The sequence below is a fragment of the Hypanus sabinus genome, unplaced genomic scaffold (assembly GCF_030144855.1).
Source record: "Hypanus sabinus isolate sHypSab1 unplaced genomic scaffold, sHypSab1.hap1 scaffold_62, whole genome shotgun sequence".
NCBI classification, from domain to species: Eukaryota; Metazoa; Chordata; class Chondrichthyes; order Myliobatiformes; family Dasyatidae; genus Hypanus; species Hypanus sabinus.
In genome coordinates, this window is record NW_026781476.1 from 43,478 (window position 1) to 70,065 (window position 26,588).

The 26,588-nt window shown below is 46.2% G+C and overlaps 1 long non-coding RNA gene and 1 pseudogene across 1 annotated transcript; both read right to left on the minus strand.

The window, feature by feature from the left end:
- The window catches only part of LOC132389653 (zinc finger protein 850-like), a 33,680-nt pseudogene that overhangs the window by 2,351 nt on the left and 4,741 nt on the right, over positions 1 to 26,588 (minus strand).
- On the minus strand, positions 61 to 12,001 carry LOC132389657 (uncharacterized). Its single transcript, XR_009510642.1, has 3 exons — positions 11,811 to 12,001; positions 5,428 to 5,578; positions 61 to 154 (listed from the first exon to the last, which is right to left on the minus strand). It is a non-coding gene; the product is annotated as an uncharacterized LOC132389657 (long non-coding RNA).

A 26,588-nucleotide genomic window follows, 5' to 3' on the forward strand; every position in this document is an offset into this window, starting at 1 on the left:
GAGTGCCTGTCCGCAAAGTAACTGAACACTCTCACACAAATACCCTTTGTTGACGTGCAGCTGGGATTTTCTTTTATCTACTGTCAATGTAAAGTGCCACAGTTTTGAAGCCATGTAAACGTTTCCTGCCCAGATGAATGGTTGGTCCGCACAGCTGTTAAAAGGAATTAAAAGAATAATCATATTATTTCAGGTTCTTGTCACTGTCATAGAAAAGCACAACACAGAATTAGGCCCTTTGGCCCATCTGGTTTGTGTTGAACTATTTAAACTGTCTGCTCCTGTACCCCTGCCATCCAGGTACCTATACAACCCTCTTAGAAGTTGAAACTGACCTCGCATGGACCAGCAGGGTTTTCAGCTCATTCCACACCCGGAAGACCGTCAGTGGAAGAAGTTTCTCCTCATGTTCCCCTTAACATTTCACCTTTCACCCTTAACCCATGGCCTCTGGTTGTAGTCCCACCCAATCTCAGTGGAAAAAGCCAGCTTGCATTTACCCCATCTATAACCCTCATGATTTTGGTATGCCTCCATCAAATCTCCCCTCAATCTTCTACATTCCAAGGAATTCCAATTTTGGGGGATATTAACATGCGAGAGGATTGGGAAAGTCAGGTCAGCACTGGATCTCAAGAGAGAGAATTTGTAGAATGTCTCCGAGACTGATTTTTAGAACAGCTTATTGTTGAGCCCACTCGGGGATCAGCTGTATTGGATTGGGTATTGCGTGATGAAACAGAGGTAATTAGAGAGATGGAAGTGAAGGAACCCTTGAGAGGCTGTGATCACAACATGACTGAGTTCCTGTGAAATTTGAGAAAGAGAAGCTGAAATCCGATGTGTCGGTATTTCAGTGGAGTAAAGGAAATTACAGTGGCATGAGAGAGGAACTGGCCAAGGTTGACTGGAAAGGGACACTAGCAGGAAGGACGGCAGAGCAGCAGTGGCTGGAGTTATGTGAGAAGTGAGGAAGGTGCAGGACAGATATATTCCAAAGAAGAAGAAATTTTCGAATGGAAAAAGGATGCAACCGTGGCTGACAAGAGAAGTCAAAGCCAAAGTTAAAGTAAAGCAGAGGGCATAGAAGGAAGCAAAAATTAGTGGGAAGACAGGGGATTGTGAAGTTTTTAAAAGCTTACAGAAGGAAACTAAGCAGGTCATTAAGAGGGAAACGATGAACAATGAAAGGAAGCTAGCAAATAATATCAAAGATGATACTAAAAGCCTTCTCAAGTATATAAAGAGTAAAAGGCAGGTGTGAATAGATATAGGACTGATAAAAAATGATGTTGGCAAATTGTAATGGGAGATAAGGAGATGGCAGAGGAACTGAACGAGTATTATGCATCAGTCTTCACTGAGGAATACATCAGAAATATACCGGACATTCAAGGATGTCAGGGAAGAGAAATATGCACAGTCACAATTACGACAGAGGAAGTACTCAGGAAGCTGAATAGTCTAAGGGTAGATAAATCTGCTGGACCAGATGGAATGCACCCTTGTGTTTTGATGGAGGTAGCGGTGGAGATTGCGGAGGCATTGGCAATGATCTTTCAAAAGTCAATAGACTCTGGCATGGTTCCGGAGGACTGGAAGACTGCAAATGTCACACTGCTACTTAAGAAAGGGGCAAGGAAGCAAAAAGGAAATTATAGACCTGTTATCTTGACATCGGTGGTTGGGAAGTTGCTGGAGTCGATTGCCAAGGATGAGGTTACGGAGTACCTGGAGGCATATGACAAGATAGGCAGAACTCAGCATGGTTTCCTTAAAGGAAAATCCTGCCTTACAAACCTAGTGTAATTTTTTGAGGGAATCACAAGTAGGCTAGACAAGGGAGATGCAGTGGATGTTGTGTATTTGGATTTTCAGAAGGCCTTTGACAAGGTGCCACACATGAGGCTGCTAAACAAGATAAGAGTCCATGGAATTACGGGAAAATTACATACGTGGATAGAGCGTTGGTTGATTGGCGGGAAACAGAGAGTGGGAATAAAGGCATCCCCATTGAGTCCTGACGAAGGGTCTCAGCTCGAAACGTCGTCAGTGCTTCTCCTTATAGATGCTGCTTGGCTCCACCAGCATTTTGTGTGTGTTGTTTTATAAAGGCATCCCATGCTGGTTGGCTGCCGGTTACCAGTGGTATTCCACAGGGGTCCGTGTTGGGGCCGTTTCTTTTTATGTTGTATATCCATGATTTGGATTATGGAATAGATGGCTTTGTGGCTAAGTTTGCTGATGATACAAAGATAGGTGGAGGGGCCCATCATGCTGAGGAAACAGAGAGTCTGCAGAGAGACTTGAATAGATTGGGGGAATGGGCAAAGAAGTGGCAATTGAATTACAATCTCGGAAAGTGTATGGTCATGCACTTTGGTAGAAGAAATAAACGGGCAGACTATTATTTAAATGGAGAGAGAATTCAAAGTTCTGAAATGCAATGGGACTTGGGAGTCCTCGTGCAGGATACTCTTAAGGTTAACCTCCAGGTTGAGTCGGTGGTGAAGAAGGCAAATGCAACATTGGCATTCATTTCTAGAGGAATAGAGTATAAGAGCAGGGATGTGATGTTGAGGCTCTATAAGGCACTGGTAAGACATCACTTGGAATACTGTGTGCAGTTTTGGGCTCCTTATTTTTGAAACGATGTGCTGACATTGGAGAGTGTTCAGAGAAGATTCACTGGAATGATTCTGGGAATGAGCGGGTTAACATATGAGGAACGTTTAACCACTCTTGGACTGTACTCCTTGGTGTTTAGAAGAATGAGGGGGGACCTCATAGAAACATTTTGAATGTTGAAAGGCACGGACAGTGTGGATGTGGCAAAGTTGTTTCCCATGGTGGGCGAGTCTAGTACGAGAGGACGTGACTTGAAGATTGCAGGGCGCCCATTCAGAACGGAGATGCAAAAAAAAAATTTTTAGCCAGAGGGTGGTGAATCTATGGAATTTGTTGCCACGGGCAGCAGTGCTGGTCAAGTCATTGGGTGTATTTAAGGCAGAGATTGATAGGAATCTGAGTAGTCAGGGCATCAAAGGTTATGGTGAGACAGCGGGGGAATGGGACTCAAGGGGAGATTGATCAGCTCATGTTGAAATGGCGGAGCAGACTCAATGTACTGAATCGTCGACTGCTGCTCCTTTGTCTTATGGTGAATCCTGTGTATGCACCCTGGAAGCCTCAAGAAATGATCATGATCATAAATCAGGCCCCAGATAGAAAAGAAAAACCAGCACAGTTTGTTCAGTATGTCCAGAGTACTACACAAATGTTCAACACGACCCTGCAAGATTTATTCGGTCTCTCCTGCATGATTCTCTCAGCTGATGAAGGGCAGAAATGGAAGGCAGAATTGAGATACCAAACCTATCAGGAGTTACAGGCGGGAAACCATAATGAGAATGAACAGACCAACCAGATCATTCAAGCCTTGGAAAGGGCTCTCCAGCAACCTGTAAACATCACTAATGTACCTGAATGCAAACCTAAGCCTGGGGAATTTGGACCAGACTATTGAGAGTGATTTGTGGCCTGCTACGGCAGCTTCGCAGGAGACCAAGACTTTAATGATGGGAATCTGTCCCCCCTGTTCAATGACCCATTGCTCCAATGCTTACCAACTAAGTTAGCCAACATGATTAAAACAAATAATATGGACTGGCCTGACAATGACCAAAATCGAATGCGACGAGCTTTGACATATCATTAGGACCCAACTTCCGAATCCCGATCAACCCCGAAGGGACCTAATATTAAAGGTGAATATGCTCAGCGGGAAGAAAGATGCGAGCGGGCTATATCTGAGGAACAGAAATGGGAGCAAAAACTGGCCAAGGGGCAGGTGGGGACAACAACCCGTTTAGAAACTGACAAGAAGATCCTTTCAACCATGAGTGCCAACCCTCAGGAAGAGCCCAATGTAATATTGCAAGTTGCTGGAAATCCAGTTCCGTTTATGATTGATATGAGGGCAACCACAACCACTCTCGATCAGGAAATAGTATCGGAAAAGGGATTCCAGCTATCAGACGCTACAATCACTCTGTCTGGGTTCGAAGGCACGGAACGTACGTATTCACGTACCCAGCCACTGCAGGTGGAATTCCAGGATAACCAGTGTGAGGTTTCATTTACAGTCACCACCAGTCGGGGGTGTAATCTCGTAGGGAGAGACGTGCTCTGTCCGTTGGAAGTCAAGATTCTATGCACAGACAAAGCTGCCTGGTTTAGAGAGTATGGAGTATGATCAGAGATTAAGGGAGCTAGGGCTTTACTCTCTGGAGAGGAGGAAGATAGAAGGAGACATCATAGAGGTATACAAGATATTAAGAGGAATAGATAGACTGGACAGTAAGAGGCTTCCGAGGGGCACCACAGCTCAATAAAAGAGGTTGTGGCTTTTAGGTAAGGGGTGGGAGTTTCAAGGGGGATATTAGAGGAAGGTTTTTCACTCAGAGAGTGGTTGGTGCGTGGAATGCACTGCCTGAGTCAGTGGTGGATGCAGATACACTAGTGAAATTTAAGAGAATACTAGACAGGTATATGGAGGAATTTAAGGTGGAGGGTGATATGGGAGGCAGGGTTTGAGGGTCAGCACAACATTGTTCTATGTACTTCTGGTTGGGTGGCGATGATCACAGGTTTATGTAAATCGAAGGTCGGTTGCAGTTGGAAAGGGCCAGGACTGAGCCAGACGGTTGCATAGTCTGGGCCCGGAGTATAGGTTCAGATAGTTCTGGTCCCCCAACCTGTGAGAGTGCATGTCAGTGATGTGGATCTGTTTACGTGTGTGGGTGTGGAGTAAATGGTGGGAAAGGTTGTGGGTCTACTGGTGGGGTGGAAGGAGGTTGGAGATGTGGGTTATCAGACACAGTCTGACCCAGGAGGATGGGTCCCAGGGCAGATTATGTTGTAAGCAAGGGAGGATCTCGTCCGGGAACAGCTCGATGGTGGGAAGCAGATGGTGATGACGAGAGGCTGTTTATTGGAGTCAAGGCCCGTGCCTCCTGGAGCTCCCCAGGGTGACACCCATTGCTACTTGTCATCGATGTCAATAATCTGGTTGAGAATGTACAGGGTATGGGTAGAGAGTTTGCAGCAAGTAATTGTAAACAATTACTTCTTTTTGCAAGATAGTAAATATGAACACCCCTCTTTCCCTCTCCACACTCAGAACTGACCAAAAGCTACTTCAGAAGATGAACGTTCTTCAAATGAGCAAACACTGAGGGAATGTGAGTGACTTTAAAGAGCTGGGACACTGACAGTACATTACCAGACCTGGAGTGATTGCAACTGGGTCTGATAGATATAACTGACAGTTCTGGGCACATTCAGTCTCACCTCAACTATTCCCTACCTTCCTTTGTACAGGTATGTGATGTCTAAAGGACCAGTGTTTGAGTAAATGAGACTCACCAAACTTTCTCCTGACTGAATCACTGGAATCTCCGAGTCAGATGGGTCCTCTCCAGTTTATGCTCTCAGTCCTCGGGCTGGTTCACTTGTTGCTGTTCCCTCGTCTTCAGTCGTGGTTTTTCTTCCAATAAATCTCTCACTGCAGGTCTAACTTTAACATGGAAGATAATGAATCACGTTATCCATACAAAGGAGAACAAAACACTTCTTTTCACTGAAACCTAAACATTGAAGACAAATATAATGATCTCAGTGAACAGATCGGTAACTGTCCCTGACACATCACAGAACCTGATACGGGATAGGAAGGAGTCATCGTTCAGTCATGGTCAGATATAAGATGCAGGAACAGAATTAGGGGATTCGATCCATCGAGTCTGCTCCAGCACTCAACCATGACTGAGATTTATTCCAACACCATATTCCTGCCTTCCTCCTGTAACCCTGAAGCTTCTTAGCAATCATGAATATATTAATCTCTGCCATAAATATACCCAAATGACAGCCTCAAACCAACCTCTGTGGCAACAAATTCCACAGATCAGCCATCTTTTGGCTGAAGAAATTTTTCTCATCTCAGTTTTAAAGGGAAGCATCTTTATTCTAAGACAGTGCTGTCAGATCACAGACTCTCCGTCTAATGGAAACATCCACTCCATGTCAAGTCAAGTCAAGTCAACTTTTTATGTCATTTTGACCATAACTGCTGGTACAGTACATAGTAAAAATGAGACAAAGTTTTTCAGGACCATGGCGTTAATTACAAAAACTAGACTGAACTACGTAATAAAAAAAACACAGAGAATGCTACACTAGACTACAGACCTACACTGGACAGCATAAAGTGCACAAAAACAGTACTGGCATTACAATAAATAATAAACAGGACAGTAGGGCAAGGTGTCAGTCCAGGCTTCGGGTACTGAGGAGTCTGATAGCTTGGGGGAAGAAACTGTTACATAGTCTGGTCGAAAGAGCCCGAGTGCTTCGGAGCCTTTTCCCAGATGGCAGGAGGGAGAAGAGATTGTATGACGGGTGCATGGGGTCCTTCATAATGCTGCTTCCTTTGCGGATGCAGCGTGTAGTGTAAATGTCCGTGATGGCGGGAAGAGAGACCCTGATGATCTTCTCAGCTGACCTCACTATCCGCTGCAGGGTCTTGCGATCCCAGATGGTGCAATTTCCGAACCAGACAGTGACGCAGCTGCTCAGGATGCTCTCAATACAACCCCTGTAGAATGTGATGAGGATGTGGGGGGGGGGGGGGGGTGGGAGAGAGATGGACTCTACTCAGCCTTCGCAAAAAGCAGAAACACTGCTGGGCTTTCTTTGCTATAGACCTGGTGTTGAGGGACCAGGTGAGATTCTCCGTCAGGTGAACACCAAGAAATTTGGTGCTCTTTACGATCTCTACCGAGGAGCCGTCGATATTCAGTGGGGAGTGGTCACTCCATGCCCTCCTGAAGTCAACAACCATCTCTTTTGTTTTGTTCACATTCAGAGACAGGTTGTTGGCTCTGCACCAGTCCGTTAGCCGCTGCACCTCCTCTCCGTATGCTGACTCGTCGTTCTTGATGATGAGACCCACCACAGTGCTGTCATCGGCAAACGATGATATGGTTCGAGCTGTGTGTTGCAGCAGAGTGAACAGCAGTGGACTGAGCACACAGCCCTGGGGATTGCCCTCCCGATCCGGACTGACTCTGGTCTCCCAGTCAGCAAGTCTAGGATCCAGTTGCAGAGGGAGGTGTTCGGGCCCAATAGGCTCAGCTTTCCAATCAGTTTCTGAGGGATGATTGTGTTGAATGCTGAACTAAAGTCTATAAACAGCATCCGAACGTATGTGTCTTTTTTTGTCCAGGTGGGTTAGGGCCAGTTGGAGGGTGGTGGTAATGGCGTCATCTGTTGAGCGGTTGGGACGGTACGCAAACTGCAGGGGGTCCAGTGAGGGGGGCAGCAGGGTCTTGATATGCCTCATGACGAGCCTCTCGAAGCACTTCATGATGATGGATGTAAGTGCAACAGGACGGTAGTCATTTAGGCAGGACACTGAAGACTTCTTCGGCACAGGGACGATGGTGGCGGCCTTGAAGCACGTTGGAATGGTGGCGCTGCTCGGGGAGATGTTGAAGATGTCAGTGAGAACATCTGCCAGCTGGTCTGCACATCCTCTGAGCACTCTACCAGGAATGTTGACTGGTCCAGCAGCCTTCCGTGGGTTGACCCTGCACAAGGTTCTTCTCAGATCGGCCACAGAGAGACACAGCACCCGGTCATTCACAGGAGGGGTGAACTTAATACAAAGGAGAACAAAACACTTCTTTTCACTGAAACCTAAACATTGAAGACAAATATAATGATCTCAGTGAACAAATCGGTAAATGTCCCTGACACGTCACAGAACCTGATACGGGATAGGAAGGAGTCATTGTTCAGTCATGGTCAGATATAAGATGCAGGAACAGAATTAGGGGATTCGATCCATCGAGTCTGCTCCACCACTCAACCATGACTGAGATTTATTCCAACACCATATTCCTGCCTTCCTCCTGTATCCCTGAAGCTTCTCAGCAATCATGAATATGTTAATCTCTGCCATAAATATACCCAAATGACAGCCTCAACCAACCTCTGTGGCAACAAATTCCACAGATCAGCCATCTTTTGGCTGAAGAAATTTTTCTCATCTCAGTTTTAAAGGGAAGCATCTTTATTCTAAGTGCTGTCAGATCACAGACTCTCCGTCTAATGGAAACATCCACTCCATGTCAAGTCAAGACAACTTTTTATGTCATTTTGACCATAACTGCTGGTACAGTACATAGTAAAAATGAGACAAAGTTTTTCAGGACCATGATGTTAATTACAAAAACTACGAACTACGAAATAAAAAAACACAGAGAATGCTACACTAATCTACAGACCGACACTGGACAGCATAAAATGCACAAAAACAGTATTGGCCTTACAATAAATAATAAACAGGTCAGTAGAGCAAGGTGTCAGTCCAGGCTTCGGGTACTGAGGAGTCTGATAGCTTGGGGGGAGAAACTGTTATATAGTCTCGTCGAAAGAGCCCGAGTGCTTCGGAGCCTTTTCCCAGATGGCAGGAGGGAGAAGAGATTGTATGACGGGTGCATGGTGTCCTTCATAATGCTGCTTCCTTTGCGGATGCAGCGTGTAGTGTAAATGTCCGTGATGGCGGGAAGAGAGACCCTGATGATCTTCTCAGCTGACCTCACCATCCGCTGCAGGGTTTTGCGATCCGAGACGGTGCAATTTCCAAACCAAGCAGTGATGCAGCTGCTCAGGATGCTCTCAATACAACCCCTGTAGAATGTGATGAGGATGTGGGTGGGGTGGGGGGGGGGGGAGATGGACTCTACTCAGCCTTCGCAAAAAGCAGAAACAGTGCTGGGCTTTCTTTGCTATAGAGCTGGTGTTGAGGGACCAGGTGAGATTCTCCGTCAGGTGAACACCAAGAAACTTGGTGCTCTTTACGATCTCTACCGAGGAGCAGAGTGAACAGCAGTGGACTGAGCACACAGCCCTGGGGATTGCCCTCCCGATCCGGACTGACTGAGGTCTCCCAGTCAGGAAGTCCAGGATCCAGTTGCAGAGGGAGGTGTTCGGGCCCAATAGGCTCAGCTTTCCAATCAGTTTCTGAGGGATGATTGTGTTGAATGCTGAACTAAAGTCTAAGAACAGCATCCGAACGTATGTGTCTTTTTTTGTCCAGGTGGGTTAGGGCCAGGTGGAGGGTGGTGGCAATGGCGTCATCTGTTGAGCGGTTGGGACGGTACACAAACTGCAGGGGGTCCAGTGAGGGGGGCAGCAGGGTCTTGATATGCCTCATGACGAGCCTCTCGAAGCACTTCATGATGATGGATGTAAGTGTAACGGGATGGTAGTCATTTAGGCAGGACACTGGAGACTTCTTCAGCACGGGGACGATGGTGGTGGCCTTGAAGCACGTTGGACTGGTGGCGCTGCTCAGGGAGATGTTGAAGATGTCAGTGAGAACATCTGCCAGCTGGTCTGCACATCCTCTGAACACTCTACCAGGAATGTTGACTGGTCCAGCAGCCTTCTGTGGGTTGACCCTGCACAGGGTTCTTCTCACATCGGCCACGGAGAGTCACAGCACCGGGTCATTCGCAGGAGGGGTGGACTTCCTCGCCACCACGTCATTTTCCGCCTCAAACCAAGCGTATAAGTTATTCAGCGCGTTTGGGAGGAAGGCATCACCTGCACAGTCAGGTGATGTTGTCCTGTAATTGGTGATGTCCTGGATGCCCTTCCACATGCGCCGCGCATCACCGCTGTCCTGGAAGCAATTGTGGATCAGCTGGGCATGTGCACGCTTTGCCCCTCTGATGGCTCGGGACAGATTGGCCCTCGCTGTTGTTAGAGCCGCCATGTCACCTGCTCTGAAGGCGGAGTCGCGGGACCTCAGCAGCGCACGCACCTCTGCGGTCATTCCATGGCTTCTGATTGTCCATGTCCACTGCACCCAGGTTTTTCAGCCTTTGGTAGGTTTACTTAACCACCCCCACCCCTTTCACTCCATCGAGCACAGCCCCATAACCATCAAGTGCTCCTCATACATAAAGCCGATCAGTCCTGAGATTATTCATGTGAACCTTGTTAGCAACAACTGCACCGAACACATTCCCAAGTTTAAATCAGGAAATTTAAACCATTCCAGAGTGAATGTAATAAAAACAAACTGGAATCACCAGAATCGCTCAACAGGTAAGGAACTGCTGTGGGAAGAGCAACAAATTTAACGATTCAGGTTCCCAAACTTTTATCAGAATGGATTCAGAATTTCTCATTTTTAGTGCAGATCTTCAGCAACTTGAGTTTCTGTTTGATTTCCACTGTCTAACAGACAGGTGACAGCGAGGAGGAACTTCAAAACACAGTTTGAACACTGAACCCCCTGAGTCTATTTCTACTGGTTCAAACACAGAACAGCCCATTTACTCATAGCCTCTCCTTGTGAGGGATGGAATGGGAACTCATTCCCTCCTCAGACTGGCAGTCATTGCTTCCAAAGGAACTCCTGAAACAAACATCTGATCCCAGACCAGAAATACTCGATCATCACCTCATAAACCCGGGCACCTTGATCCCTGGGTCCAGTTTACTTGGATCTAACAGGGGTGCAGTGCACCTCCGGAGCTCACTGGAGCACCACTCCAGCACCTCTGTAAAAAACACTAGATCCCAGACCAGAAATACTCACTCAACACCTCATAAACCGGGACAGCTTGATCCCCGGGTCCAGTTTACTTGGATCTAACAGGGGTGCAGTGCTGTCGGAGCTCACCGGAGCACCACTCCAGCACCTCTGTAAAACACAGTCAAAATAAACAAGCGGGGAATTTAACAGCGGCTGCATATTAAATAGAGGGAATCTTACGGAAGTGGAGAGGGGAGAGGGGTTGGCAGCTGGTGGGGAAACTACCACTAATAACATTAGGATAGGTTATTTGATTGTTTTTGGTGAAATCCTGGAGCTGTGACTGTGGTGATCCGTGGATTACTTGCTAATACAAAACTAAATTTATCTCACAAACAACCCTAAGCAAACAACGTTAACTTGCTTGATAATTATATTTTGTGATAAGTAGTGAATGCAACCGTGCGATACTTTGTCATTCATATTATTAAATTAAATATTATATGTTTTATTGTACTAGTTATATACCGAAATGCAGTGATTGGCTATAATCTTAACTTATGTCTTAACTATCACTATATGTCTGTGGAGCTCTGGAATTCATATATATTTCTTTCATCTTGGTATAGTGCTTGACATTATAAAAAGCCATATTCTCATCTGTGTGTGTGTGTGTGTGTGTGTCTGTGTGTGTGTGTGAGAGAGAGAGAGAGAGAGAGAGAGAGAGAGAGAGACACCCAATTTGTCTAACTGCTCATTACATATGTGTTACGTGAATGGGGCAAGGAAGTTGTTCAGTACATGAAATGAGCAGGTACAAAAATTTGGTGTGACATACAAGGGGTGATCGATAAGTTCGTGGCTGAAGGTGGAAGAAGTCAATTTTACAAAACCTTTCCAGCGTCTGCAGATTTCCTCGTGTTTACAAATCCTAGCTATTTTCAATTATCTGAAACAGAAATACCACAAAAGTTATTAATTTCAAACTTTCTGCATTATCACACAAAGAGTTGAACTACACGTGCAGGTACCGAGAGCTGTATAACTTCAGGCCTTCTAACTTAGGCCACGAGCTTATCAATCACCCCTCGTACAGCTCCGGCAGCAAAAACTTGGCAATGCACCCCTGCTCCAGCCGCAGAGCGCAATGCAACCGGCCCAGATTCACACAATCTCGGGCTCAAATCCGACTCACCCCCGCTCGAATCGGAGAACCGCTAACAACAGATGCAGTGAGAAACCGCATGCGTTTAGCCGGAGGTTCTCCGCAGCGCCACCGGTGGCCGGAGGTCTTCACATCGTCGCCAGTGGCCGGAGGTCTTCACATCGTCGCCAGTGGCCGGAGGTCTTCACATCGTCGCCAGTGGCCGGAGGTCTTCACATCGTCGCCAGTGGCCGGAGGTACGTACAGCGCCACCTGTGCCCGGAGGTCTGCACATAGTCGCCGGTGGTCGGAGGTACGCACAGCGCCACCGGTGGCTGTAGGTCTGCACATAGTCGCCGGTGGGCGGAGGTACACACAGCGCCACCCGTGGCCGGAGGCCCATGCAGCGCGAACAGTCTCTGGAGGTCCATGCAGGAGCCACCACTGGCCGGAGGCGGGAGGGGCAACGGAGAGGTAAATCACAAACACGACGAAGTCCCCAGATGCTAGAAATTCAGAGCAACACAAACAAAATGCTGGCGGAACTCAGCAGGCCGGGCAGCATCTACCGGAAAGAATCAACAGTCGAAGTTTCCAGTTGAACCCTGCTTCAGGATTGAGATGGAATGGGGGAAAAATCTGAATAAAGTCGGGGAGGGCGCGAAATGTCCAGCAGGAAGGTGATAGGTGATGCCAGGTAGGTGGGATAGCTCAAGGACAGAAGAAAATAGAGCCTAATAGGAGAGGAGAGTGGAGAACAGGAGAAAGGGATGGAGCAGTGGACCCAGAGAGAAGAGATAAGCATGTGAGAGGACGGGAAAAGTCTGGGAGGGAGGGGTGTGAGGGAAATTTGTTCACAGGAAGGAGAAATCGATACTTATGCTATCAAGTTGGGGAAGGGGATACCCAGACGGAATATGAGATGTGATCCTGGTTCCTGAGGGTGGCCTCATCTTGGCACAAGAGGACACGATGGGTTGACAAGTTGGAACTGGAATGGGCATCGGAATGAAAATGCTTGGACACCGGGAAGTCCTGCTTGGAGTGGAGAGTTCAACGGTTAATTTATTATCAAATCAGGTATCCATAAACAACTGCAAGTATTTTTTTCTTCTCCAGAGAGCCATGAAAGAACGAAAAAGCATGAAAGTCGTTCAGAGAAAAAATCAAACTCTCACCCCACCCCCGCATCAAGAAGAACAGCATCCCAATCATCAACCCCAAAAATCACCCCTACCCCGCACAACTGTGGAGGAGCCGGTGTCACCAGTGTGGAGGCGGCCGCATCGGGAGCAGCGGACACAACAGGCGACCCCGGAAGATTCACAGGTGAAGTGTCGCCTCACCTGGAAGGATGTTTGGACAGCGGAGAGAGTTCGGCCGTCCGGCCCTTTCACTGTGACACCCCGAACTCCACATCAAATCCGTCCAAACGAATCTGGGTGAACTTTAATGACCAATAAATATAATTCCCCTCAGCGATCAGCTGTCTGAATGATCCCCTGACTCTGAGAGGAGGGGGTATCTATGGTCCACACTGTCAGGATGTTGAGTTTACCAGGAGACAAAGACTACAGGGACGAGAGGTTTTCTGTTGACTCGTACACTGTGTGAGGACCCCGCTGGCAATGCTGGTGTTGTGACCCGAATCGAGACAAACACCACGCTGCCCACTCCACCAACAACACGGCACAGCCGGACACATAACAGGGGACTTTACATCCCACAACACTGGATTCAGTGATGAAACCCGGGATTAATGTTGTTGTCCCACTGAAAAGTCCATTAAGGTGCTTTTAAATGCCAGCGCTCGCCCACAGGTGACGTCACACAGCTCCTCCCCGCACGCGCCTGACCTCACACATGGGCTCCCCACACCTGGATCTGCCCTCACGTGCGCGGTCTTACGTCATCCACGCGCTGCTGTGCTCGCGCTTTATCGGTTTAACGGCTGGGCTAATAATCACGTGACCGGTTCCTCCCCCACCGCAGTCAACAGGGGATTCAGGCGCTGCGCTATTCCCATTGGTGCGATGCGATGTCAATCGCTGGTTACAACCAGTCGCGGAGGCGGACAAGCCGAGTGGGCGTTACCCCGCTGAGTTCGTCTCCCGCTCAAGCGCCAACCGCCTCCTCAGAGCGGAGAAAACCCCAAAGTAAATGTCCGCTTTCTGATTTATTTCCATTTCCCTCCGAGGGAAGTTGGGGCGTTTGTGAAGCGTCTCCTGCGGCCGGAGTCTGATGTATCGCTGAGAGGTAGGAGGAGACCGCTCGGCCCGTCGGGTTGATGCCGGTTCCCCGGGGAGGATTTTATTGAAAGGATGAAGATGGTGAGAGAGGGGGCGGACAGGATGTTTGTCCCGGTGGGGACAGGAGGGGCTCATCTGGGGAAATGTCTGAGCCCACGGTGGTGCCGAGTAGAAGGATTCACCACGTTGGGGACACCAGCCCTGCAAGCGGGGCCGATGGTCCGGGCAAAGTGACAATTATTTGTGCTTTGTTGAGATTGTACCTGGAATATGGTGTAAAATCCCGCTCCCCATACTGACACGGGTTATACAGACCAAAGAACAAACTGCTGGAGGAACTCAGTGTGTCGGGCAGCATCTGTGGAGGGAAATGAACCGTCAACATTTCGGGCCGAGACCCTCCCTCTGGACTGAGAGTGCACGGGAAATAGTCAGAGAAAAGAGGTAAGGGGTGGGGATGGGGCAAGAGATGGGGAGTGAGAGGTGGATCCAGGTGAGGGGGGAGGTGGGAAGGTGGAAATAGTGACAGGGGTGGGAGGTGAGTGATCGGGGCAACACGGGGCTGCAGAAGATGGAAATTAATTCCACAGAGGATTAACAAAGATGATAGAGAATGTTTGTTATAGAGAGTGCAATGAAGAGTCACCAGACCGATCCCTGGGGTGGTGGGGTCATCATATGGAGAAATATCAAATGCGATAACCCTTTCATTTGGAGAATCGAGGACTGAGAGGTGAACATTGAAATGCACAACATCATTACCAGCTGAACCAGGGATCCCAGTCTGTGAAACGGGTGGAGGGTCCGGGACTGAGATGAGGGGAAATGTCTCCACTGCGGGGGTGGTGAATGTCTGTAAATACCCTCCACAGAGGGCAGTGAAGAGTCAGTTATCGTCCCCATGTAAAACAGAGGCCGGCAGATGAGTGGAGACCGAAGGGGTGGAGGAAACGAGGATTGGGCAGACACATGTGGCTGAGATGGTAGAGCAGCCACTACCTTGCTGATGGTTAGAGGGGCTGAATGGCCTCTTCCTGCTGCTTCTCACTTGATGTTTCAGTGTTCCTGTCCAGCAAGGCTCCGGAGGAATGTGAATAGAAATTAGTGTTTATAAACACAGAATTGATTTCAATGAAACGTGAACATTTCCTGTTTGGGTCTGAAATATGTTTTGGACCTGGATGGGAATTGAGCCGGTGACTCTGTGACCTGGAGGTGGAGGGAAAGGGATCGGGGAAGATATGGAGTGGAAAAATAAACATGTATCTGGGATAAATATGGGGAATGTGGGGAATGCGGTGGATGGGTCGGGCAGCATGTGAGGGGAGAGGAGCAGAGTCAGCGGTTCAGGAGGGAGACCCTCCACCCGTCACCTGATCCCATTCCCCGTTCATGTTTTTCTGCAGATCTGCAGCATCTGTGGGTCACTGCTCTACGTGTCCGTGTAGCTTCACCTTTCACCCGTTCAGACAAGTCAGTGAGATCCGGATCTGTCACGTCCTCTCGTTGTGGGTGGACAGTGCTTTTATCTCTGCAATAGTTTCTGCATGTTTCATTCCACTGTTTTGTGGTGCTGAAGTGCAGCCGATGTTTCTGGGTGTCTGACCCGTTTATGTGAGAATTTAGCCTTTTCTATTTCTCTGAGCTTCTCATAAATGTGTAAAGTTTAGTTCATCTTCACTTCAGAATTTCCAAAGCAAAACCCAGTCAGTCAAATAGTTCCACACAATTAAAATAGCTTATTACATTTTTTTCCATTTTTGTACTATATATATATGTATATTCATATTTTAAATCACAATTGTTAAAATCTATTGTTCTGAATCAGGTTCTACTGCTGCCGCAGGGACAACGAATTTCATGACACATGCCGGTGCTATTAAACCTGATTCTGATATTGATATGGGAGACCCACCACCGGTCACCTGATCCCAGTTACCACTGATCGCAATGTGAGATTGAAGCATTTTCCATATATTTGCTTTCCACAGAAATGACAACAGTTCAGTTTCCTTCTGAGCTTCCAGAGCAGAAGCTCAGTCTGTCTAATATTTCCACACAATTAAAATGGGAAATTTGTTTATTATCATCATGTGCTGAGCTACAGTGAAAATCTTGCCTGATGTACCATCCACGCAGATGGATACATTACAACAGTACATTGAGCTGATATACAACAAAATAATCACTGTAAGAAAGCATTGTGGCTGCAGAGAAAGTGCAGTGCAGGTAGACATATGGTGCAGGGTCACGTCGAGTTACATTGTGAGGTCGAGTCCATTTTATCACTCATTTGGCTTATAGCTGTAGACAGGAAGGCATACTTCAGCTTGATGTTACGCACTTTAAGGGTTTTGTATCTCTTCCCCGATGGGGGAGTGGGTTTGCAGCAAGAATGTCCAGGTTATGAGGTTATTTGAGTACATGGCCTGCTTTTCCAAGGGAGGGGAAGTGTAGGAAGAGTCCATGGAGTGGAGACTTGTTTTTCTGATGTTCTCTGCTCTCCAAAGTTCTCTGAAGTTCCTTGCAGTCATGGGCAGAGCAGTAGTCAGACAAAGGCGCGAAGAATCGACATGGAGCTCAGAGACCTTGGCCGTCACCCTGCCTTGTGTAGCTGGATCCTGGACTTCCTGTCAGATCACCAGCAGGAAGTAAGAGTGGGCTCCGTCTCCTCTGTCTCTCTGACCCTCAGCACACATACCCCACAGGGTTGTCACTTTGGCCCTGTCTTTTCCTCTCTGTGCACCCATGACTTGTGTTGCCACCCACAGCTCCAATCTGCTAATTAAATTTGCTGACAGCACTACATTGATTGGCCTAATCTCAAATACTGATAACAATCGATCAAATGCATCCTGACAGGGCTCGGTCCAAACAAACTTTTCACGCTTCTTCAGGAGATTGGTCAGAGGAAGAGTGATAGCAGCAGAGTTCTTACGATAATATCCATCCATTCCCAGAAACCTTCTAAGAGCCTTCTTAGCAGTCAGAATAGGAACTTGAGAAATTGCTGGGAGTTTTGCCAGAACAGGAGCCAACTTGCTTTGACCTACAACATAGCCAAGACAGGTCATACTGGCATGGCCATATTCACTCTTAGCCAAGTAAACTGTAAGGCTGGCCTGGGAAAGCCTGTCAAATAGCTTTTCTACTGCAGAGATATGCTCTTCCCAAGTGCCACTCCCTGTAGCTAAGTCATCAATATAGGTATCTGTGTGTTCTCACCCTCGAATTACAAAATCAATCATTCTCTGGGATGCTCCTGGAGCATTTTTCCTTCCAAAAGGCAAAACATTGTATTCATACAACCCAGATGGTGTCACCAATGCAGAAATTTCTCTACCTCTGTCCATCAATGGAACACACCCCAATACCCTTTCAACAGATCAATCGTTGTAAGAAATTAGCTTTTCCAGCCTTATCGATGCAATCATCCACTCTAGGGATAGGATAGGCATCTGTTTTTGTTACTGCATTTACCTTTCTATAATCAGTGCAAAATCTAACACTACCATCAGGTTTGGGCACAATAATGCAGGGTGACTCCAATCTCATTTTGAAGGCCTAATAATACCATTCTCCAGCATATACTCAAATCCCTGGTCAGCCAATTTACACTTTTCTACGTTCATGCAATTTGGGTGTTGTTTAATCAGTTTAGCTTGACCAACATCTACATCATGTACTACGACCGTGGTTTGCTTGGGAACAAAGGGAAATAAATCTTTAAACTTCAAAAATAATTCCTTCAGCTGTTGTTGTTGCTTTGGCTGCAGATGAGACAACCTGTTAGCAATGTTTTCTGGAACAACCGAGTTCATTAACCTAACTGGGACCATGTTTGGCTTGTGAAAAGTCTCAGACAAGTCAATTGTTTCATTCTCAGGGTTACCAGATTCATTTGTTTTGACAACAACACACACAGATGGTACCTACTTGTTCAAAAAAGGTTTTATCATATTTATGTGTACCACCTGTGTTAGTTTACGTCAGTCAGGTGTTTTAATTACATAATTCACATCATTAATTTGAGAGACTATCTCATACGGTCTATTGAATTTCGCCTGAAGTGGATTCGTCAACATAAGGCAAGCACCTTATCTCCCACCTGGTATTTTCTTTCTCGAGCCCTGTTATCAAACCAACACTTCATTTAGTTTTGAGAAATTTTTAAGTTTTGTCTCACTGGACTACAGGTTTTGTGTAGTTTATTTTTGAAGATCAAAACATAGTCTAACGAGTTAACATGTACATCCCCATCAATCCACCGTTTCTTTTAACAAGGTCAAAGGTCATTCTGCGACCAAATACAATTTCAAATGGAGTAAACCCCAGTGATTCCTGTACTGACTCTCTTTCTGTGGACAAAAGCAAATGTATTCCTTCATTCCAGTCGTTTCCATTTTCAATACAGTATGTCTTAATCATTGTTTTGAGGGTAGAATGAAATCTTTCTAAAGCCCCTTGTGATTCTGTATGGTACGCAGATGATGCAATTTGTTTTGCTCCCAGTTCAGAAACTACCTGTTGGAATAATCCAGATGTAAAATTGCATCCTTGATCAGACTGGATTTCTTTAGACAAATCGAATAATGTGAAAATCTTGGTAAGAGCCCTCGCCACAGTTTTAGCTTTAATATTTCTGAGAGGCATTGCCTCTGGGAATCTGGATGCAGTACACAGAATAGTTAGCAGATACTGATGGCCAGCTTTGGTCTTTGGCAATGGGCCAACACAATCCACTATAACTTTCGAAAAAGGGTTCACCGAATGCAGGTATAGGCCACTGTGGTGAGCTCATTAGGTTTACCCAAATCTTGACAAGTACCTTTTGGAAACTCTTATTCAGGGTAAACATAACTTTATGAGTTAAAGCAAACTGATCTGCTAATCCAGCAGATTCCTGCATAGTGGCAGCATCATTTCCATCTAAATACATCTTTCTGTCATCAGGGACACACCTTCTGAATTCTTCAATTAAAACCAACTCTTTCAAGCTGTTAAAATCATCATTTACATGTTCAGATGTGCACCAGTGGTCAAAAGACACAAATTTCTCATAAGCAAATTCTGTATGTCTGGTTCACAGATTTCTAAACTTTTGCCTGTCTGCTTCTGGGACCAACTCATAAGCTTTGAGCACAGCCTGTTTCACTAGGTCATAATGTGTGGTGTGTGACCATGTGGTTAAGGTGTTGAACTCGCGATCTGAAGGTCATGAGTTCGAGCCTCAGCCGAGGCAACGTGTGTGTCCTTGAGCAAAGCACTGAACCACACACTGCTCCTGCACATTTATAGCCCAGTGGCGATGACTGGGTCAGCATAAATAAGTAAATAATCAGCTGCTTCAGCTACTGTCAAAGCAGAATAAGCTTGCTAAGCCTTCCCCTTAATTACACTTTGTAAGAGAATTTTCTTACTGCTTTTCTGTCTCTCCAGCCTGAAATTGCCTCTGCCTCCATCTTTAATTTTTCTAACTTGCACTGGAGCTCAAGCTCACTAGGTTTACTTTCAGGAAACACCTCCAACTCCTCCACTTTAAACACATCCTCAGATACATAATGTTCAGCTATTATCCTCTGCATCTGTGCCCTCCTCATTGTCAATTTCACCTTAGCAAGTATTAACACTTTAGCAATACTCAATAACTCAATCCTTCTGGTGTCCTCTAATGCCTGAGAGGTTCACACTTCCAGATATCTATCAACATCCATTGCTGCTGATTTTCCACACACAAATAAATCAAAAGGGATTTATCCAATGAAATCAATATTAAATCAATCCTTAAATTTGTTCATATCCCAGACGCAGGCCCCATTTTGTTACAAACCATAACGCTTTAGAAACAAACCAGCAGCAACAGACTACTCCCAGTGGCCACACATTTTATTTCCACATCCCATTCCCATTCTGATATGTCTATCCATGGCCTCCTCTACTGTCAAAATTAATCCAAACTCAGGTTGGAGGAACAACACCTTATATACCGGCTGGGTAGCCTCCAACCTGATGGGATGAACATTGACTTCTCTAACTTCTGTTAATGCCCCTCTTCCACTTCTTACCCCATCACTGACATATTTAATTGTTTGCCTGTTTTCCATGTCTCTCTGGTGCTTCCCCCGCACCTTACTTTCTCCTGAGGCCTCCTGTCCAATTATCCTTTCCCATCTCCAGCTCTGTATCACTTTTGCCAATCACCTTTCCAGCTCTTAGCTTCATCCCACCACCTCCAGACTTCTCCTATCACCCTCCCCCCACTACTTTCAAATCTCTTAGTATCTTTCCTTTCAGTTAGTCCTGATGAAGGGTCTCAGCTTGAAACGTTGACATTTCTTCTCCTTATAGATACTGCCTGGCCTGCTGGGTTCCACCAGCATTTTGTGTGTGTTGTTTGAATTTCCAGCATCTGCAGATTTCCTCATGAGTGTTATGTGTATAAATCTGTAGAAATAAATCTCCCAAACTATTCTCAGGGGAAACAAGGCTTGGAGTTTTGAGATGGTAAAGTATGAAAGTTCAGTTCAACTACAGAATAGGTGATGAGAGAGAGATATTTGTAATCCAGGGTAAATGTTGAGAGAAGGCAATTATGTTGTATTCCACAGGTTTCATGGTGGTAAAACGAGACCAACAGTCACCGTAGATTTTATCTGTCATCCTTCCAAATCCACATACTAATTATCATCCGAAGTGACTTGTCATAAGGGGTATCATCTTCAAGTGAACTACCACACCACAGCCAGGCAAGGGGTAACACATAAGTGGTCTCCACAGGATATCCCAAATCAGATCCACTCCTATGGATCAAATGAGGTGACAACCACACATTCGATGTAAGGTGAATCCACCCTTGTGGGCAAAGGAAAGTTCCAAACAGTGACCCTTGGCCACTAGTTCCCTGGTTTCGACCCTTCCATTTTTCCTCCTTTGTCTCTGTCTGTCTCTGAGTGTCTGTGTCCTTGGTTAAAACTAAACAAGCTGCACACGATGTAAACAAGCTGCAAATTGGACTGATTTGTCTTTTTAATCTCTCCCTCTCTCTCTCTTAAAATGAAAGTCCACAGCAAACAAAACCTAGGGATGCATAACAATGGCCACTCCCCATTGTGAGCTGAGAGGTGTGCCAGTAGGTGGGATGACTGTGTGAATCCTTTCCCACATTCTCAGCAGGTGAACGGCCTCTCTCTAGTGTGAACTCGCTGATGTCTCTGTAAGGTGAATGACTGAGTGAATCTCTCCCCACAGACTGAGCAGGTGAATGGCTTCTCCCCAGTGTGAACTCGCTGATGTCTCTGTAGGCTGGATAAATGAGTGAATCTCTTCCCACAGACTGAGCAGGTGAACGGCCTCTCCCCAGTGTGAACTCGCTGATGTACCAGTAGGTTAGATGACAGAGTGAATCCTTTCCCACATTCTGAGCAGGTGAACAGCCTCTCTCCACTGTGAACTCGCTGATGACTCTGCAGGGTGGAAGAGTCAGCAAATCTCCTCCCACATTCTGAGCAGGTGAATGGCCTCTCCCCAGTGTGAACTCGCTGGTGTCTCTGTAGGTTGTAAGAGTGAGTGAACCCCTTCCCACAGACTGAGCAGGTGAACGGCCTCTCCCCAGTGTGAACTCGCTGATGTACCAGTAGGGTAGATGACAGAGTGAATCCTTTCCCACAGACTGAGCAGGTGAACGGCCTCTCCCCAGTGTGAACTCGCTGGTGTCTCTGTAGGCTGGATAAATGAGTGAATTCCTTCCCACAGACTGAGCAAGTGAATGGCCTCTCCCCAGTGTGAACTCGCAGGTGATTCTGTAGGTGGGATGACTGAGTGAATCCCTTCCCACAGACTGAGCAGGTGAACGGCTTCTCCCCGGTGTGAACTCGCTGGTGACTCTGTAGGTGGGATGACTGAGTGAATCCCTTCCCACATTCTGAGCAGGTGAACGGCCTCTCTCCACTGAGAACTCGCTGATGTCTCTGTAGGCTGGATAAATTAGTGAATCTCTTCCCACAGACTGAGCAGGTGAACGGCCTCTCCCCACTGTGAACTCGCTGATGTCTCTGCAGGTTGGACAAATGAGTGAATTCCTTCCCACAGACTGAGCAAGTGAATGGCCTCTCCCCAGTGTGAACTCGCAGGTGATTCTGTAGGTTAGCTAACTGAGTGAATCCCTTCCCACAGACTGAGCAGGTGAACGGCTTCTCCCCGGTGTGAACTTGCTGGTGACTCCGTAGGTGGGATGACTGAGTGAATCCCTTCCCACACTCTGAGCAGGTGAATGGCTTCTCCCCAGTGTGAACTCGCAGGTGTTTCTGTAGGTTAGCTAACTGAGTGAATCCCTTCCCACAGACTGAGCAGGTGAACGGCTTCTCCCCGGTGTGAACTTGCTGGTGACTCCGTAGGTGGGATGACTGAGTGAATCCCTTCCCACACTCTGAGCAGGTGAATGGCTTCTCCCCAGTGTGAAGTGGCTGGTGAGCCATTAGGTCAGATGACTGAGTGAATCCTTTCCCAGAAATTCAGCAGATGACCAGCCTCTGCCCAGTGTGGTGTGAACTGATTGGTGTGTCCACAGGTGGGATGACCAACTAAACCTTTTCTCACACACAGAACAGGTGAATGGCCTTGCCCAGTGTGAACTTGCTGATGTACCTTCAATTGTGATAACCGAGTGAATCCATTCCCACTGTCTGAGCAGGTGAAAGGCCTTTCTCCTGTGTAAAGTGACGGGCTTGCGAGTTGGTCAGATGACCGAGAGAATCCCTCCCCACAGTCTGAGCAGGAAGGATGGTCAATTGGATCCTTGCTCCACTTCTTAAATATCTAGACAGAGACAACAAAACTGTTGTGCCGTGCTTGAGCTTCCTGGAGACGAATTCCTTCTCATTTTTAACCTGTAAAAAGATTTACAAAATCCATCAATGGGTGTAGGACAACATTTCAGATGACATTACTTGAGTTGCCAAAGTTTGATCTGGTATCACACTGTTACAGTGAGGTTCTACCCAAGTTGGACAGAGAAATCATCTCCTGACTGGGCAGAGTGCTGGTATCTGGAATGACCATCAATTCCCTGATGCTCTTCCTGTCTCTATAAGAATGGGGCATTTCTGCCATCTCCAATCTGTGCCTTGGCTCAGTTTGACTCTCCCCATTGGTATAATTCCCTGTTCCCACTGAGCTGCATGGGTTCCTGGCCCCACAGTAACTGAAACACTCTCACACAAATAGTTTTTTTTGACGTGCAGCTGGGATCTTCTTTTATGTATTATTAACTTAAAGTGCCAGAGTTTTAACGCCATATAAAAAATTCCTGCTGAAATGACTAGTTGGTTCACACAGCTGTCAAAATGGGTTAGAGTGAATTTTTGTATTATTTCAGGTTCTTGTCACAATCATAAAAAATTTGAACACAGAAACAGACACTTTGGGCCATCTAGTTTGTGCTGAACTATTTAAACAGCCCACTCCCACACCTCTACCATCCAGGTACCAACACAAACCTCTTAAGTTTTGAAATCGAGCTCGCATGCACCACTTGTGCTGGCTGCTCATTCCACAGCCGAATGACCGTCTGTGTGAAGAAGATTCCCCTCATGTTCCCCTTAACATTTCACCTTTCACCCTGAACCCATGGTCTCTGGTTGTTGTCCCATCCAATCTTCATGGAAAAAGCCAGCTTGCATTAACACTATCTGTGCCTCTCTATCACAATCAAATCTCACCTCAATCTTCTGCATTCCAAGGAATAAAGTGCTGATTTGTTCAATCTTTCCTTATAACTCAAATCCTCCAGACATGGCAACATCCTTGTGAAATTTCTCTGAAATCTCTGAACTTCTTTTACATCTTTCCTGTAGGTGGGTGACCAAAACTGCACACAATACTTCAAATTAGGCCTCACCAATGTTTTCTAGAAGTCAACATAACATCCATCTATTGTTATCAGTACTTTGATTCATGAAGGGCAATGGGCTGAAATCATTCTTTCCATCCCTATCTACCTGTGATACCACTTTCAGTGAATTAAGGACTTGTATTCCCAGGTCCCTTTCTTCTACAACACTCCTCCGTGTCCGACCAGTCACTGTGAAAGACCTCCCTTGGTAGGTCAGACCAAAGTGCCACAACTCACACTGGTCTGCATTAAATTCCATTTTCCATTTCTCAAACCATTTTCCCACCTGGTCCAGATGACACTGCAAGCCTTGATAGTCTTCTCGCAGTCCGCTAAACCCCCAGTCTTGTTGTCATCCACAAATTTGCTGATCCAGTTAACCACACTATCATCCAGATTACTGATATAGATGATAAACAACAACAGATCCAGCACTGATCACTGTGGTAACCACTGGTCAGAGGTCTCCAGTCAGAGAGGCAACCATCTGCTACCACACTCTGGCTTCTCCCAAATTACTGGCTTCTCCCAAATTCTCATCCAATTTACTGTCTCATCTTGAATGCTGAGTGACTGAACCTTCTTGACCAACCTCCCATATGAGACTTTGTCAAGTGCCTTGCTAAAGTCCATGTAGACAACATCCACTGCCTTGCCTTCATCCACTTTCCTGATAACTTCCTTGAGATACTCTATAAGATTGGCTAGAGCCATGCTGTCTATCCTTTATCAGTCCACACCTATCCAAATACTTACAGTATATACTTGGTTCCTGCACACACATTCCAATAACTTTCCCAGTTCTGATGTCAAGCCCACCGACGTATTATTTCCTAGTTTATTTTTACAGCCTTTCTTGAACAGCAGAACAACATTGTCTGTCCTCCAATCCTCCAGTACCTCACCTGTCACTAAGGATGATTTAAATACCTGTGCTAAGGCCCCGATAATTTCTGCACTTGTCTTCTGCAGGGTCCTAGTGATCAACTTGTCAGGCCCTGGGGATTGATCCACACTAATTTGCCTCAAACCCCTCCACCTCTGTAATCTGTACAGGGTCCATGAAGTTGATGCGGCTTTGCCTCACTTCTATAGACTCTGTGTTCATCTCTTGAGTAAATACGGATGCAAAAAAAATCTCCCCAAGTCTATGTTATCCCTTTATATGGATTACCATTCTGATCTTCCAGAGAATTAATTTTTTCCCTTTCAATCTTTTTGCTCTTAACATATCTGCAGAATCCCTGAGGATTCTCCTTCACCTTGTCTGCTGGGGCAACCTCATGCCTTTATTTCTTTCATAAGTGTTCACTTGAATTTCCTGTATTTCATAAGTACCCCATTTGTTCCTCTCTGCCTGTACCTGGTATGCACCTCCTTTTTATTGATCTGGGAGAGGAAAGCCAAAGGGGTTATAGATCTGCATAGTGGGAGGTGGGGGTAAGGAGGGTTAAACTAAAGTTGCAGGGGGAATGGGAGCCTGAATAACAGAACAGATAGTGGAGAGTTTTTGGAGACAGATGTTGTTCAGGCCTCAGACAAAGTCAGGAATGAAAAAGTTGAGCATGGTGCAGTGAATATGCTGAGCCCTGTATATTTCAATACAAGGAGCAGCATAGGAAAGGCTGATGTGTTCAGGGCATGGATCAACACCTGGAATCAACACAAGGATCTGGCAACTGTGGACTGGGACAGGCTGCTTTATGGCAAAGGTGTGCTTGGTAAATGGGAGGCTTCAAAGCGAAATTTTGAAAGTAGTAAGCGGGTATGTCAGAATAAAAGGTAAAGATAGAAACTGTAGGGAAACTTGGATTGCACGAGATATTGAGACCCTGGTAAAGCACAAAATGGAATTGCATAACAGGGATAGGCAGTCAGTTTCTTATGGAGTATAAGAAATGCAAGAGAACACATAAGAAATCAATCAGGATGGCTAAAAGATGGCATGAGGTTGCTGTCACAGAAAAGGTGAAGGATAATCCTCAGGGATTCTCGTGATAGATTAAGAGCAAAAGGATTGCAAGGCACAAAGTTGGTCCTATGGAAGACCGGAATGGCAATCCACGTGTGGAAACAAAGCAGATGGGGGAGATCTTAAATATTTTTCCATCTCTATTTACTCAGGAGATGGACAAAGGATCTATGGGAGTGTGGAAAAGCGGCATTAACCATTTCAACCCTGGGGAAAAAACACTCCTCTGGCCACTCACACGCTCAATACCCCTCATCATTTTATACACCAAAAAATCTCTCTAAATATAAACAAGGAAATTATACATTGCACAATCTACTTTCCATGATTCAGTACATTTACACAGACAGGTGTGTAAAAAGGGCCCAACGAATACCAGGGACAAACAGGCCCAATTCACCAGAACCACAAACTGTTCCTGCTGCTACCATCCAGGAAATGGTACCACAGCCAAAGGAGCAGCAGGCCCCGGGACATCATCTTCCACCAGGCCATCAGTCTGATTAATTCATGCTGATACAATTGCATTTCGATGTTATATTGACTGTCCTATGTACAAACTATCTATTATAAATTACTATAAATTACACATTGCCCATTTAGATGATGTAAGGTATATATTTCTACTCCTCATGTTTATGATATATGTATCTAATAAAGTCAAATCAATTCACCCTCTCCACTATCTGTTCTGTCATTCTGGCTCCCATTCCCCCTAC